Source organism: Belonocnema kinseyi, chromosome 7, assembly GCF_010883055.1.
Source record: "Belonocnema kinseyi isolate 2016_QV_RU_SX_M_011 chromosome 7, B_treatae_v1, whole genome shotgun sequence".
NCBI lineage: Eukaryota > Metazoa > Arthropoda > Insecta > Hymenoptera > Cynipidae > Belonocnema > Belonocnema kinseyi.
The window spans coordinates 76,143,980-76,161,588 of record NC_046663.1 but is presented as its reverse complement, the minus strand read 5'-3'; positions in this window follow the sequence as shown (position 1 = coordinate 76,161,588).

The following is a 17,609-nucleotide window of genomic DNA, read 5'->3' as shown; positions in this document are numbered from 1 at the left end:
TGAAAGAGGGAGCTCTTCTTAATATTTTGACACCAAAATCATGTCGATACACCTTGCCGACTGCGAGTAAAGCCACCCACGCTTTAACTTGACAGACTGTACGTACCAGCTGTGTCAAAGCAGCACTAGCGCAGCGAGTAGACAACTTCGAACTTATACGTGTCCAAGTTTTATTTCATTTTTTACAGTACATTCAACTCTCGCTTTCAATCCCCCCATTTTCAGCCATCATAAGGCTACTGGCGCCCGCAGTTTTTAAGGAGAGCTGGGGAGCCTAAGTACGCTATTACTCACTCAAGTATATTGCGCAATAGCATGCATCATAATTGAGAACGGTTCAGGAGCCCCTGATTGTTTACGTTTCGACCGCCCCTAATTCAGTCTAAGGCTATTTAAGGGCAACTCCCAACACAGGACTGAAAGTGATATTTTAGTGTAATAGGAAATTTAATTATATCTGAAATTCATAAACTGCTAACGTTTCAGTTAAGAAATTATCCACATTTTCTTATTCCAATTTAAAAATTCTTCAACTCTGGATTCAGTAAATCTTGATTTTCATACCATTATTATAATAATATTAAAATTGTTAACTTTTAAACAGTTGTAGCTTTATATTGTGTAATATGCAAAGAAACTCTTGCGAATATTAAATACAAATATTATTGAAAATTTTAAACACTATCCCTAGCCTTTTTAGATATTAAATCAGTCAAAGAAATCAACAAATTTTATATCACGTTTATTGCAAGGTTGTAGACAATTCTTCAAAGATTAAAAGAGTCCGTGAATTGGTTTTGATTCACAAAATACCTTTCCACTATTGGAGAGTTAATATAATTATATTAACATTATAATCATAATGTACGAGGTGTGTTCAAAAAGTAAGGTGACTTTTCAATTTTCGCGGGCTATGTACATTCAATTTTTAATTTTTTTGTATTTTTTTGTATTGGTACACTCGTCACGATCATATGTTCACAGTTTTGACTGTATAGCTCGTGTTGTTTTTCTGACAGAGGCGTAAAAGGTTAGAAGGGTTTGGTGTGCTTTCATTAAATTTTGTGTGCAAAATGGAATCCAGTGCTCTAAAACTCTTGAAATGTTGACAGTTGCATACGGTGAGTCTACTCTGAATAAGAAAAATGTGTATAAGTGGTACGAGCTGTTCCAAGAAGGCCGAAAGCATGTCGACAAGACCTGGATTACCTGAGAGGATTCCAAAAACTCCGAATAACAGAGCGTATATTTCATGTAATTTCTAGGCAGATCTGATGCATAAGCTATACCACCGACATCTACTATACGCGTAGGTACACTGTGGTTCAGGCTTGTACCGTTAATACTCCGAATTTATAATCACGGTGAAAGAATATTAATTGTAATTAATGAGCCCAATACATTGTAAATTATCTAGGGGCGCTTTAGAAAAGCAAAAAAAAACGACAGCATACGTTGTTTAATCACAGGAAAATCGCAACAGAAATTGAACACTAAATCTATAAATAACTGCATCACTTTACATCGTACGGCATTGTTTTATTCCTACGGTTGGCTAATCCCCCCCCCCCTTTCTTTAGTTGGCCAAGAAACCCGTCGATCACAAACTCCCCCTCCCCATAATTTTCTGGTTAAGTTTGCCACGTAGCCACAAAGTTTTGTCAGATTGAGTATTCAAGGTTTCATATTAAGGATTATGATTTCGAGCAAATTTTTTTATATTTGAAATTTGGCGATAATTTTGTGAATAAAATTTTTTTAATTTGTGACTTGTGATATTTTACCATGAATTTGGTAGATGATGTATTTCTAACGTATGTATTATTTGATCATAGATACGATTTTGTGAGTATCTTTGATTCCCCTTCATAAAAATTTGTTCTTTAGAATGCAGTGTTCTCCTATATTGCAAATTAAGTCCCTTATCCCACAACCCTATGCCTCGGGGTTGATGCCCCCCCCCCTCAAATTTAATAGTTGTTTCCTGAAAATGACCTCTTTGTGAGATGTGTCCTTTAGATCGAGATGTATTCTCGTATCCAGTAAATTTAGTTATTTTCCCCACAGCCCTATATGCTTATACAGATTTCCTCCCCCCTTTTTAGTATCTGAGAATAATCCGTTACTTTTTACCCTCTCCTCCATTTTACGGAAAATTAAATGCGATAAATCGATTTAGGCTCTATTATATAACTCCGCGAAATCATGGATCATCCTAAGGGAAAAATGTTAAATTGTTAGGAATATTGAATTCCGAAATCATGCTTTATTCTGCTGTAACAATTTTAGACTATTTGTGGGCGTCAGTCTATAGTTCGCAAATCAAGAGAATGTAACTTAATTAATTATTGTCAATATGTGTTAAACCAATCATAAGAATCTATCGCAAATAAATGTTAACCGTGTTTTTTATATAGTTCGCTATGTTGTCCTTCACGAGTAAGAAACCCTCAACTTCTTAAAACCACGCCCTCTACCGGATTATCCTACTTTTGATTTGAGCTAGCGGGAAGGGAAGTGCAGATTCTGGTACACCACAAACTCTAAATGTTATTTGTTTTAGTCAAGCATAATTTAGCATATTGTGTCAGCATAATGCTGAGAGGCAGGGATGCTTTTCAGGTTATTAACGATTAAAAGCTTGGCACCTCCAAGAACGCCGATGATAAGTACGATTAGTTTAACAGAATATTTCGGGTATAATCGTTGCAACTTCCTTATAAGGTATCTATATCTCTCTTTCTATTCATTCTCCTTGGCTATGATGTTTTTGTCATCTGGTGCTGAAAATTCAATAAAAAACATGCTTCGCTTCTCGAAGTCAAGAAGAACCATGTCAGGCAACGAGTGTGCAACAGAAACAATTGTCGAGAATATAAAGTCCAGTATATGTGACACTTCCCATTCTCGACAATTGACTCGATTTCCCTAGGAGCATTTAGAGGAGTGATATTAAGGTTAATGCCATAAGAGTGACAGAGATGGTAATGAAGCACTCTTAGTGCCGCATTGTGCCATGGATGTAGGTCGTTCCTGCATGAGTTGAACAACTAGATAGTATGTGAGCTAAATGCTCGAGGTGTGCATGGCACGCCCTACAGCTATCATCGGGAATGTCTTAGCTCAAAATGTGACGACGGTATGTTAAGGTGGAAATGATACTGTCTTCGCATGCCAACATGAAACCTTCCGCACCAGGCTTCCATCCGGGTGATTTAAAGAAAGCAAAACTTAGCTCACACGACATTGACTGATCCTCCACATTTCTATGGAAGATACCGTGCATCCTTTTATCGAGGTGCTGTCCACGAAAGTTTTTCTCTTATCTTTTCTTAATCCGGGCTTTCAGGAGTGAGTGAGTGAGTGAGTACCCTTGACGGCGTGACATGTACAGTCGCGAAACAGAAGACTTAAGATGCATGCTTTTGTTCATGTGCATAACTTTTCTTATCCCGATATCAAAGGATTTGCGCTCGTTCTTCATCCATGGAACCACTCCAAATGAATAGAGTACTACCGGGATGGCCAGCATGTTCGTTGCAGATACTTTGTTCCTGGCCGAAAGTTCGTAAGAACAAATCTGCCGGATGAGACGTTTGTATCTGCTTCGGAGAGTATCCTTTATAGATGTCACATCCTAAAAGCGGCTCTATGGCATGCCCAGGTATGTACAAGGCTCTCCAGCGCAAAGGTGTCGTATAGTGCTTCTATCGACGTGCTCAGGGTCTTTAGGGATGCCATTAAGTTTTCCTCGCTTCAAATAAACCTTCACGCATTTGTCTAACCCAAATTCCATTCCGATTTCCTAAGTACATCGTTCGACAATCCCTAGAGCTAGATGTAGTTGCTATTTGTCTTTAGCATAGATCTTAACATCGTCCATGTAAAATACATGAGTGACCTTGTACTTTCGATCTGCAGGTTTGCCGCAAAAGTATCCGTCAGAATACCGAAGTGCTAGAGATTGTGGCAGTAATATAAGGCAAAAGAGGAGTGGGCTCTTGGTGTCGACCTGAAAAACACCTCTCTGAAAGGTGACCTTGTTAGTTGTTACAAGGTTTTTTCAGATGAGATAGTAAATCTGGTTTTCCAAAACGGCATCAATCTATCTATGCACCTAACTATTCGCAGATGAACCTTTATGATTTCCCAAGACAGATGATAAGTCTATGGGAGGTCAAATCGAAAGATATCCGATAATCAATCCAGACTACCGACAGGTCACGCTGGTAGAATGCTGCATCTTTGCAGACACATCTATCGATGAGCTGGTTCTCCCGACATCCCGCTACGCATTTCTTTGAGCCTCGTTGTTCATACATTTTTTGCCACACAGGTTTAATTGTCCGAACAATCCTATCATTTAGGGTAGCTGTGAATATCTTATATAGTGTGTTCAGACAAGGGATTGGCCTGTTATTCTTCGGGTCAGCTAAGTTGCCTATTTTCGGCAGAAGTATTGTGCGCCCTTCCGCCAAACACTCCGGAATCGGCTCTTCCGACTTTAAAAATATGAGCTAAAAATACGGACCAAATGCTGATGGGTTGAAGAAAACTTCTTCCACCAGAAGGTTTTGATACAATGTGGTCCCGGTGCGGAATAGTATTCTATCCCTCTCAATACTTTTTTCACCTCCTCGGTAGTGATGGATGGGTGGTCATTGGCTCCCGCAGCTCTAGATTGGTAGGCATTGTTGGCCGACCCATTGTCGGAAGCCCTGCGCATTCTGTTGTATTGAACCGCACTTACTACAACTATTTTTGGTGTTGTCATTGTTGTTCTCACGAGAAGCCAGAGAACAGGGTTCGTCCATCCTTGTAGAGCCCCACATGCAAGGATAAGGCTGCGTACTTTGAGAGGTCGCCGGGTATCCCAGAATCAGCGTTCTAGACACCTTATCCATGTGCCATTCAGCTTTTGGCACGGTTTTCACACCTCCGATTGGGGGTTAATTCCTTCAGGACCACCCCTGGACAATTGTCCGCGACTGCCCATTTATTTGTGTAAACATATTCAGCAGAAACCCTTGGTACAAGGACCCTCTATCCGCAACCCCAGGTCGCGTTCGGTGGCATTGTCATAGGCCCTTCAATTTGATTCTAGAGGAATCAAAACCGACCCGAAATGTGTGTGTGTGTGGGTCGTTATTTCTCAAATGATCCGCTCAAAATGTCAAACTTGTCCGATCTAAGTTAAGCGTAGGCAAAGTGTTGTGCTGTTAGATAGTAGTTTATTGAGGGGGGAGGGGAGTTGTCATTCGGATAATTATTGACCGAGAGGAAGGTGATCAAATTTTTTGGACTTTTGTGGAATTATTATATTTCGGCGATTGTTTACTTTTCTAATATCGATGAAAATGTTGTATCTAGTACAGTTTCGATAGGGTTTTGGCTCCCTTCCGATTGGTCCTACTAATTTGGTCGAAAAAGAAATATTTGACCTTCAAAAATGAAGGCCAAAAGTAAATTTGACTTTTTAGAAAGTTAGGCAGTTTTTTTCGCCTGGTTTTTCTCTAAAGGACTATGTGGATAGTTGGATTTAGATAGTTGATAATATTATCCACGGAAACAGAATTTATGGCTAAAATATATATCCTCGATCTGGCCACAGATATCGTTGAAAACGAACTAATATTATTGGAAAAGCTTAAAAATAGTTATTCACAGTATTCGTTATCTTAAATGTTATTGTTAATAAACCACATTCTGATATATTTAAAACAAATACATCTTAAACTTAAATCAAAATCTGGGATGTCTAAATATAAGGCTAATTAAAATAGGAATTATTTTGAAAAAGGTCTTAAATCCATCATTTATTTCATATTTGACATTAAAAATATGAAGGTTCAAAAATCTCTATTAAAATTTAAATGAGCACAATTAATAGCAGAACTAGTTTTGAATTTCCATACTTTTCTAAAACTTTAATGCAAACTTGTATTCCTTCTCCGCATTTTTTAATAAACAAAGAATTGTACGTGTTTTCAAATTTTCCATGACATTTAAAACTCACGAAGTCCCTAGGTAATTGAAAGATATGGAAATCCATGAATCAGTGATTCTGTTAATCGGTTTGTAACGATAAAGTAATTATCTTTTATGTACGTAGATAGATCAGTTTTAAACCCATCATGTTTTTAAATAAATCGCGCTGCATGTTTATTAAATAATCGATTAGAAATGACGATCGACTTAGAGCAATTTACGTATCCTTGGTGTTATAAATAAAAATAGTACATGCATCGTCAATAAAATCATCTGAAATACCTACATATTTAGTTTATTTTACAACTAGAATGTTTAAACTTGAGGAATTTTAGATTTAATTGAATTTCAGATTATTATAAAAAATTATGTTTATATTGGAATAATTTTCTATCGTAACATAGCTAGAGAAGTATGCCAGGACAGAAAAGTGTCGTGGTAAATAGTTAATAAAAAGAGGGTCAGTAGAGTGAATGACGCCCGAAACAAAGACCTTGAACACGAATGAACCCATTTTACATTCACTGCGGAAATTTTAAAACACTTCGAAAATAACACTTCTAACACAACAGATATCAGATGCTGAAATGGTTCAACTAAATGATACTCCCTTTCAACCTAAAAACGCTTTTAAATATGGTTTGTCATTAGTTTATTTGGCCCTATGCTTTTTTCTTAGTTCATTTTAAATACTATCAACTCTATAATTCCGAGAGTTGATTACAAAACGCTACCAAAGGAACGCCAAGCAGCCCCATAAAGAAAAAGGGAGTTTAGAACTATTTATAATGTAAAAATATAAACAAGACAAATTTTAAAACATTTAAAATAATCAAATATGAGTTTTATATTATGAGGATAACATACAGTGGCGGTTATTACATATAAAATGCACAATGGTAAAATGCACAATGAGTATGTGCACAAACATAGCGTACATCCACCCTCTATTGAAAAAAAATGGATCATGATTTAACTCAATTGATACCCTAAATCTGACTGCGGATTTTTTTAGAGTTCGTATGTAGAATCAAATTCTGTATGTTTGACAATCGTTATTTTTATCTTCTGTATGCGTGAATAACAATTGTAGGCAGTAAATTGGGGAAATTTGTTAAATGCATTGAACCTATTTGTCTGGAAGGAAAATGGATTTGTACATAAATTAAGCTTTAGAAAGATCTAGCAAGTGTAGAGTCGTACGTTAAGGTTTGTTCATTTTTTACTCGAAGGAAAAAAGACCGTCCAGAATCGCCTTTTTTTAAAATACGCAATACGATTACGAGCTTTTAATTATTAAATTGCATTAAAGCAGCTTCAAAAAGATAATAGGTATTTTTCTCGTTAAAAAATGAAATTTCATTTGCTATGCCAACAATACAAGAATCAAGAAATGTTTACTTACACTGCAACTAATAATACACCGTGTCACTTCCCAAGAAATTTTCTGAAAACATCATTTTAATTATTAGAAGTATTATTTACTTAAGTTTGCATAGTTTAATAATTTCAAATTTCTCACAAATTTAAAATAAGGAAAGCAATAGTTGAATTATATAGATATGCACTGTTAAAAGTAAGAGAATAAATTTTTATGACAAAATATTTTCACTATAAATACATACTCTTACGTATTTTTAAATTCTTATCATTTATGATATAATATGTTGGCCTAAATTTATACCGGTAAAAATTCGACTTTCGATTGTTGGAGACCGACCGCCCTCAATTTGTTTATCTTCCGAAAAAAAGGAAATCCATAATTTTGTTAACCGTTTCTTAAACGTTAATCCATGTCATCGGACTCTTAAAATTATCATTGGGCCTTAAAAAGGCAAAGCCTGATATTTAGCAATATGGAAGATGGAAGTATTTTTTATAACTTTTTGTGAATTAAAGTATCTTCACATCTTAAGAAATTTCTACGGCCAGAAAATTCCTACCAATCGTATGTTAGTAATGTAAATAGGGTTTACCCTCATCCATGAACCCTGGTTATACAGGGACAGGCTAAATGGCTTGGTCCCCTGTCGCACAGAGAGCTGAAGTCTCTAATTGAGCACTTCCAGGAGAACAGAATTTCTCTGCTGCTGAGCTGTGATCAAACTCCCAACATTCAGTATGGGGTAAGACAGATGTTAATAACAGTGAAGGAGATTTAATTTAATACCTATCTGTTACTGAGCTTCATATTCTAAATCGCGGTGTTTAAAAACAGGAGACGGGTTTTCGATTTGACGCTATGCTAGGAAGCACTGAGAAGCATGGTTAGAGGACTAGGGAGACTCCGATAAGGAAGGCTGACGACCTTGAACTCGGTTAAATATCTGGGAAAAATCCTAGATATCAAAATGAACTGGGCAAAGCATCTTGAAACCCAATGCAGGAAGTTTGTCATCACTTTTTGGATTTGCAGGCGAACCTTTTGGGATAGGTTCGAATCTAGGGCATAAAATGCTTGCATGATTCTCTTCCGATGCCCTTAAACCAAGGCTATACACGGTTAGTAATCACGCCTGAAACTTAAAACGATGCAGGACAAGTCTATGAAGATTTCAAACGCTAATGTTTTGGGTTTTAGGCGAGAAATACAAACTAACCCGACAGTGGTGATAGGATTCATGCTCTGTAAATAACCCTTAAATGTTATGATAACTACTGGAGCTACTCCGGCGATGGAACTTCTAGCAAGAACAAATAGATGGACTTGTGGAACTAGATTCACTAGGCTACTAAGTGCCATAAGCACACTGCCAATTCTAAAAATAAAGCAAGAGATAATTAATAAACGCTTTGACGTTACTCAGACTTTCCGCGTTTACATCCTAAGGAGGGATATGTGAAAGCTAATTCTGGCCCGCTCTTTCAAAGAAAAACACAGATGGCTCCAGAGAAGTATGTGGGTTAGGATAAGGAATCTATGACAGCGCGAAATGGAGATGAATAGGGATTTTGCTTGGGCGCCCTACCGAAAAGAATCTTTGAGTATATACTAAAAATTCTTTAGGTCAAAGAATCTCAAAGAAATTCTCCTCAGGCACTCAGGTAGATATTTTTTAAGGTCCAGGAAGCTCGTTTAAATGGTCTGAAGGCTTTAAAATATCCTTTCCAAAATTGAAATAAGAATACGATCATAAATAACAAGCAGAGAGGCTATCTCAAGAGCGTAGCCGACACTCAAGGGTCCTTTGTCAAGCTTTCGGATTAAAATGTAGAAGTAGATTTTTCTAATTTCATAGTTACCAGCCTAAAACATAATAATTCGGGATCTACGGGTTTCGGTGATTTCAGATATCTAACTTTTTTTTTAATGCTTAAAATTGGAATTAATAGAACGTTTCTCGTAAATGGAATGAGATACGCCAAAAAAGACAACATTTTTGAATTCAACTAGAAAATTTTATATCAGTATATAAGTTATAATTATAAATAAGCATAATGAGAAAACTCATCAATTAAAAAAAAGTATTAATAATTTGAAGAGAAATTTAAAAAGGGAGAGCGGATTAGCCACGACCAACTACTGTAAATAACTCTGCCCGCCCGGTACGTGACGAATACAAAAGGAACATTATATTACCGTCGCACCACTCTTAAAACGACCACTAAAAGGATCTTGAAAAGGACCCAAATCTCTGAAACTATCTCCGAGACTATTTTGTTTCAAATCGACTTTGTTTATAGACTCAAATGGGCCAAGCTATTTCACTAAAGAAAACTCACAGATTTCTTTCGGTAGGGCGGCATGCCACCGCTTTACACGCGGGGTACCTGGCCGTCCTCCGCTGTGCTAAGAATGTATCAGGAGAAAGCGCTGCCCCCAGGAAAATTACTCAAATTAACTTTCAGAAAGGAACAACGTCGCTCTTCTGTGAGTTCCAGGCCACACAGGGATCAAGGTCAACGACAAGGCGGACCTGAAGTTAGCAAAAAGCGGAGCAGCAAATAAGTAGATAAGACCGGAAACATAACTGGGCAGTGCTTGTAGCGAGTGTCCCAACTCTTCTACGCATGCGTCGCGCTCGGTCTCTGATTCGTTGCTGTTTGCGCGCAATTTGAAATGTTAAAAAATAACATTTTTATTGTTTATTATGAATAATGTCATTTTAACTTATATAAATGTTGATTAGACCGATATTAATGAATCTTGATAAAAATAAAAATTTATTAAGTGCATACTGTGGAAATAAAAAATATACTTTGGTACGCACTTGTATTTTTCTTGCATATTTTTCATTAATCGAAAATTTTTGTTATTTAAAGTTTATTAAAATATTCTAATGCATTGACAATCTTGTTTTTTAAAAGAATTATATTAATTGATACAAAAATGTATAATAATATACTAATATTACGAATATAATAATACGAACCCTTTAGAGCCTCGTAAAAATACATTATTTTCTAGGATTATTAACACGATTAACAAATGTTGATAGTAATACATTTTTAAGGATACTTGGTCATTATTAATAATTTTCCATTTGTTTAAACAATTTTTTCCCCCTGTACGGCGTGAAAAATTATCATTTTCTGAAATTGATGACATAATTAATGGATGTTAAGAGTAACATTTCTTTCTTAATGATATGAAGCGATCTTATATATAATTTGCATTTTATTGAACAGTTTGTATTTGTTTGAAAAACTTTTATTTGCTTATATAATTGTTTCTGGTAAATTGTTAGAAGTTATTCTTTTTTATTTAATGACTCAATTAACGAACGTCCAGTTTTATAATTTTTTAAAGATATTTTGCAATTATTTAAACAATTAATAATCATTTAATTGCAATTTTTTACAGGGAAAGTGGAGAAAAGTATAGTTTTTTCGAATCTCTTACAAAATATCGCTTATTAAAATAAATAATTAATAATTAATAACTGAATAATTATTCAGTACTTTCTTATCTTAGAACTTACACCACATATTTTTTAAACACCAGTAATTTATTCTAAACAATTGAATTCAATTGAAAGTAAGATACTTCTGAAGTTTAAACTTTTAAAATTAAAGCTTCAAATTTTTTAAATTCAAATGCTTAATAATTTACATTTCCACATGGTGCAGATCAAAGATTAACCCTTGTGTGCTACCCGGATATCCGTGTACCCACCACGATACATTTTTGCTTGTAACTGCAATAAAAAAATCCGCTTCGGGTCTCCAGAAAATCTTCATTTGATTCAATTGTTAGCGAATCGTCCATATAGGTCATTACAATTTTTTTTACAAAAATAATCGACTTTAAGTATACCTTCTTGATGAACACACTCAGGTCACCAGGGTATCGACCATAACAAAATTCCATTTTGAGTGGATTATAACTTCTTTATCAAGCTATTTGACTTATACACGTGAAATGGGTTAAGTAATGATAGGATTCATAACATTTAAGATAATAAAAACCTTTATTTTTCACATTCTAGACACATGCATGTATATCAGTATGTATATTGTTTTAAAAATGTCTCTGGCACTCACTTCTGATGTTAATTTATTGGAATAAATGACAAAGAAAAGATTTGTATCGCATAAATATTTCAAAAAATTGAAAAAAGGGAAGTGAGTACATGGGTACCCTGGATGTGCGGACAACGTGGGTAAAGTTGGGTGTGGGAACAAGGGTTAAAGAAATAGTATATTGCGCAGCAAGGGGCGAAAGGCGACAATTGCATGAGTGTGAAGTTAGCTGCCCAAGCTAAGCGAGGGCGGATATCACACGAATTAAATTGTTGCCTGGCCCCGAATTGCGCAAATGTACCGAAAATTTAACTTGAGATGCCTGATACTTCTTTGCGTCTCATAAATATTGTTATTCTTAGTAAATACGTAGACAGTGACAGACATAGGTTAGAATAACACGATATCCGGAAATAGGCTGCAGAAAACTGCAGATAAAGTAGAATGTATATACTTTCGATACCAGTTATGGCGTAAAGTTACTTTCGCAGTCGCCTGTTTCTACTTTCTAGTCTAGGGTTGAAAACACAACTTTCAACCCGCTATGGGGGCATCGAAATTCAAATTTTCGATACATGTGTTATGAAAATATATTCCTCGATGTCATTTTCAATTAAATAAATTGAAGAATGAATAAATAATGTATAAACGTTCAAAATTATAACAGTATAAGCAATTTTGAACTAGGAAACTTAGTTTATACGTCAACATTTTATATTAAACCTTTTTGAATATTCTTTAAAAAATGGTTAGAGAAGCATTTAAACATTTTGCAGAAATTTAGTAAGATTTACTTTTAACTTGGAATTCCAATTTTCCCTAAGATTTTTGGAAAATCCTGCAAAATAAAAAACTTTCTTTTTTTCAATCTTTTTTTAAAAATTAATTTGTCTATAAAAATTCAGTTTTCATTTTTCTACGAATTTTGATAACAATTTTTTGTTCTTTGAAACCCTTTGTAAATGCGAAAATGGCTTGAAAATGTTGTAAAGATTCTCTGAGACAAGGGATTAGAGGAAGAATGGATGAAAAAGTTGGAGGGGGGGGGGGCTCGACGAGCGAATAAGAAAGAATTAAAAAACGAAGAGGGAAAAAATGGCAAAATGAAGATACACGAGAAGAGAAAGTAAAAAGAAACGGAATTCGCTTAGATTAGAAGCGTAAAGTTTTGTAATTAATGGTTATGTAATAGCATGAGTCGATTGAAATGCGGTTGCGTAATCGCTCTCCCTCGCACACTCACTTTTGATCGCTCGCTTACTCGTTCGCTGACACGTCCCAAAATTGCGATATTTTCAAAACTTGAATTAAGAATCTAGATATATGATTTTCTGTAAATAGTTGTCAATAATTGTGAAATCCACAACCAAGAGGATGAATTTTCAAAGAACAAAACTAATGTTCTACTAAAATAGAAGAATTTTCAGTAAAACAGTTGAATTTTCAAGCAGAAAGCACACAACATACAATGTACATTTTTAACATAAAAATGACTTTACAACCAAATATTTACATTTTCATTTAAAATAATTATCCTTCAAAAACGAAATAATTAAACATTCAATTAAAAAGCTTGATTTTTAACCAAGTTTAATTTTCTTATTTTCTTATTGGGTTTCATTTATTCGTTTCTTATTCAAGCGGAATAATGACAAAAAAGGTAAGTAGCTTGAAAGCAGAGTAAACGAAACAAGTTCGTAACGTTACTTCTACTGCTCCTAGCCTACCCCTTGTTTCACAGTAATCAACAATATATTTTCTTGCTAACCCATTCTCACCCCTCAAATTGATACTGTATATTACAAACGGCACCTAACGATGCATCAACCAAAATTCTTTGATTAAAAACTTGTTTCGTAGTATGGCATAAAATTCTCGCCCAAGGGTTTTCGTTTCTATCACGTACTACATGCGTAATTGAAAAAAGGTGATATAGTAGATTGTTTCAACATACTTTTGAAGTTTCAATAAAGATTGACTTGCAAAAAATTTTTGTTAATTTAACGTTATCTCTGTCGATGCTTAATTTTATGGAAATGATACATTTTCTAGGGTAACTATGCAAATAACGATTAATGCGAAGTTGAGAACATTTATTGAAATAATGTGAAAAATAAATTGTTCTGTGATATTTTTATTGTTTTTTTTAATTTCGGATGAAATTTGTATTTTATGTTTCTATATTTGAATGAGCAATCTCTGATGGGGGGACCTGTAAGAAGAATTGATATTAAATTAAGAAGGCATATTCTCGAAAATAGAGAGACAACATTATCTTGATCTAAGAAAATATTATTTGTCTCGAGAAAATATACTAGATTAAAGAAACTTATTTTTGTTTGCATAAAAATGTATGCTTGTGAAAACAATTTTTCTTAGATCATGAAAATATTATATCGTTTGTACTGGTAACGATATTTTCTTGCTTCAATGCTGATTTTTTCTCGTGTACAAAAATTATTTAAACATGCATTCAATACAATAGGGTTTAACATTATGTTTAAGTAAAAAATTATTGCTAATATCCTTAATGTAAAAAATAAAAATATTTTGTTTTGTATAAAATATAGGAATTTGAAAACTCTTCTAATTATACAAAAAAACTCACCTCTCCCCTGAAAGCGCAGGTTTCTCAATGTAAAACCGTAATGACTTTAAAAATAAAATTTAACATATTTTTTATTCATTTCATTATTTCCAGTTAAAGGATCCGCGGTCTAAACCCTTTTAACTGAGATTTTTTTCGCAATCGATTTTTTTTTCTTTTCTGGAATGTTGTCGTCTACAGATCACTGTAAAAACGAAGGTAAGCGACGCGTTTTAAGTAACTAGCACTCAGAACAATAAATTTGCAATAAACTATTAGAAATTTTTTCAAACAGTATAACACCGCAGATAAAAGGTTTAGACCGCTGGACCCTTTGTAGTGAACATATGACAAGCTTTCACTTATCATATAATGTTTAATTTTGACTTAAATGTTATAAAACTAACGTGTATTATTTTTCTCTAGTGAATGAATAAAAAAATAATTTAAAGTTTATGAAAATAGTTGAAACTGCGAAAATAACAATAGTTTTTCCTCGCCGTGTAAGATTTCTGAAATATTATTTAACGGGCTTAGACTGCGGATCCGTTAATTAAACTTTATATAAGGGAGATAAATTTTCTTTATGAAACTATAAAAAATAATCACAACTAAGCTAGATGAAGCTTTCTTTCTCCATTTTTAACGGCAATTTTGTTTATTTTTCATTTATAAATACTTAACTCAAGATCAGAGCATTAGTACCGGCGAATATTGAATGAGGATACTGTTAATTAATAAATCGTTGTTTATTTATTTATTACGAATCAGATTACTATTTTATAAGAATATAATTAAATGAACTTTGAACAATAGTGATATTCGAAAAGTTGGTTTAATTTAAAACGGGTTCTAAGTCCCTGTTCTTAATTAATTTCTAAGTTTAAAATTAGAATGAGTTGCGATATAAAAAATTTTTTGGAAATAGGCCAGAAAGCAGTGCTTTAGTAGGTTCTCTTTCGTTTTCCAAAATCTTAATGAAATTTCTTCCTGAGACCAAAAATAAGAATGCAGACAAGAAATACAGTAAACTTCCACCGATGTCCCCCGCCGTAAAACGTATCCAACTGCACTTGTGCCAAAAAGCTCGGGCGTATTTTTAATCAATAAAAATATATTATAAATAATAATGCTTTTCGGCCCATGCACAGTTGACACAGTCGCTGTCCGCTCGCATGCGATTGATGAGCATGACTGCTTTTTCATTTGTTGGAAATAGTACAATTTGTCAACTAAAAATTAATATAATAGAACAAAAAAGCGACACAAATATTTTGCCGCATATTGAGTATTGCAGCATGACCTTACGACCATGAACGAATGGGTGCAAATGTCAGGAAGATAAACACATTTATTGAAAACTGTTCATGTGTGTATAATATCATTTACATAGGAATGCATACAACTTTTTTGAATAATATGATCTAAAATTACAAGTAACTTATGAGGATCTTAATTTTCAAATGCATCATGCTAAGATAGGTGCAAATGTCATCCGCCAGGAAGTTTACATGATGTTCGGTATCTACATGACTCTGAACTGCAACTGCACATGACTTTTCAACGGAGAATTTTTAAACGCAACGGTAAGTTGTCAAGGCCTGAATAGTAATATTTCTAAAGTGTGGAATTATTTTCTCACTCATGTTTCATTTTTTCTCGACTAGAGATCTTTTAGTGTCACGAAATAAAATATACAAAATTTGAGGTTACTGTGTCAGATTAGGTACTTTCATTTTAAATTTCGGACAAGTTGATTATATTGCGGGACACCGAAAGGTCATCAATCGACCAAAGAATGGAACATAGTTGAAAAAATACATTCTACACTTGAAGCATTTTACTATTTTGAAATTTGAGAGTTACTTTTACTTCCCGCCCTTCAGGCCTCTTTTCTTAATTGGTCAGCAGGTGCGTTCCGCTAGCACTTCTACAATGGAATTTCAGTATTTTATCTATGCCATAATTTTGGACTTTCTTTGGATACCGATGCCGATTTTTTGGCTCTTTTAGTTTTCTCAAAAAACCGATTTTTGGGTGGAGGTGCTAGCCGCTAGCACCTCCAGTGCGGAAAAATTGGACAAAATAAACAGCGCCAGAGTTTTGGACTTTTTTGGGCTCTTTAAAAATGCAAAAATTAAATTTGAAATAACAACCCCTTTCTTCTAAAAACTACCCTCAAAATTAAATATGCACCTAAACTAAATGTAAGCATATCAGAATTTTGGGCTCTTTTGGGCTCTTTTTGGGCACCAAAAACGATTTTGGGGTTCTCTTATTTTTTTTAGAAAACCGGACTTTTAGGTGGAGATGCTGACCGCTAGCACCTCCAGTACAGAAAATTTGAAAATTTGAAAAAGTCAACAGCGCCAGAATGTTGGGCTTTTTTGGGCTCTTCAAAAATACAGAAAATAAATTTGAAAAAGCAACCTCTTTCATCTAAAAACTACCCTTAAACTTAAATATGCACCTCAACTAAATACCAGCATATCATAATTTTGGTCTTCTTTCGGTTCTTCTTGGGCACCAATACCGATTTTTGGATTCTCTTATTTTTCTCCAAATAACGGACTTTTCGGTTGGAGGTGCCAATTGACAGTGCCAAAATTTTGGCCCCTTTTGGGCTATGAAAATGTGCAAAAAATTATTTTTCAACACCAGCCCCTGCCTCCCCAAAATGACCGAAAAATAACTCGCGCACCCAGCCAAAATTTAAGAATATCCGAATTTCATCCTGAACCCCTAAAAAATATGGAAAAAATAGGTTAAACAAAAGTGTACAATAAGTGCGAAAAAACCTATACGCAGGTCACAGGAACATTTCCAGGTCCATTAAGCTAGCACCTCAACAATCGAATTTGAGATTCTTTATTGATCAGAATTTTGGTATTTTTTGGGCTTTTTTCAGGTGTTAACTAAAATTTTTGGGCTAGTTTACTTTTATCAAAAAATCAATTTTTGTGTGGATGTGCCAGCTTACATTAACCCAGCACCTCCACTTCTTAAAATCACTAAATAATAAAAATTCAAATACACCACAATTTATGCTTTCTTGGGCTCTTTAATCCGCAAAAGAAATCCCCTAACCAACCGTTAAATTCCAAAATCCACCGCTTAAAAAATCGAAAATTTGCAGTAATTTAATCTCGGGAAATTTTTTAGCTTTCTTGGGCTCCCAGAAAACACTTACTTCGATTTTTGGGCTCCAGCATTTACAGTAAAAAATTAACCCCTTTGTAACCCGTAGATATGAAATTGTCAAAAAATAACTTTTTTAAAATTTTACAGCTTGAATAGAGTCTCTGAATTTTTGGGCTCCTAAAAAGTACCCACCGCGGTTTTTGGGCTCCAACCCTTAACGTGAAAAAGCAACCCCTACATACGACCCTATACATACGACTTTGCCAAAAATGACCTTTTTAGAATTTTACAATTTCAATAGATTCTCTGGTTTTTGGGCTCCTCGAAAATACCACTGCGATTTTTGGGCTTCAACTTTTAACGTTAAAAATGAACCCCTCTCTACCAGATTGATATGACTTTTTCAAAAAATAACTTTCTGAAGAATTTT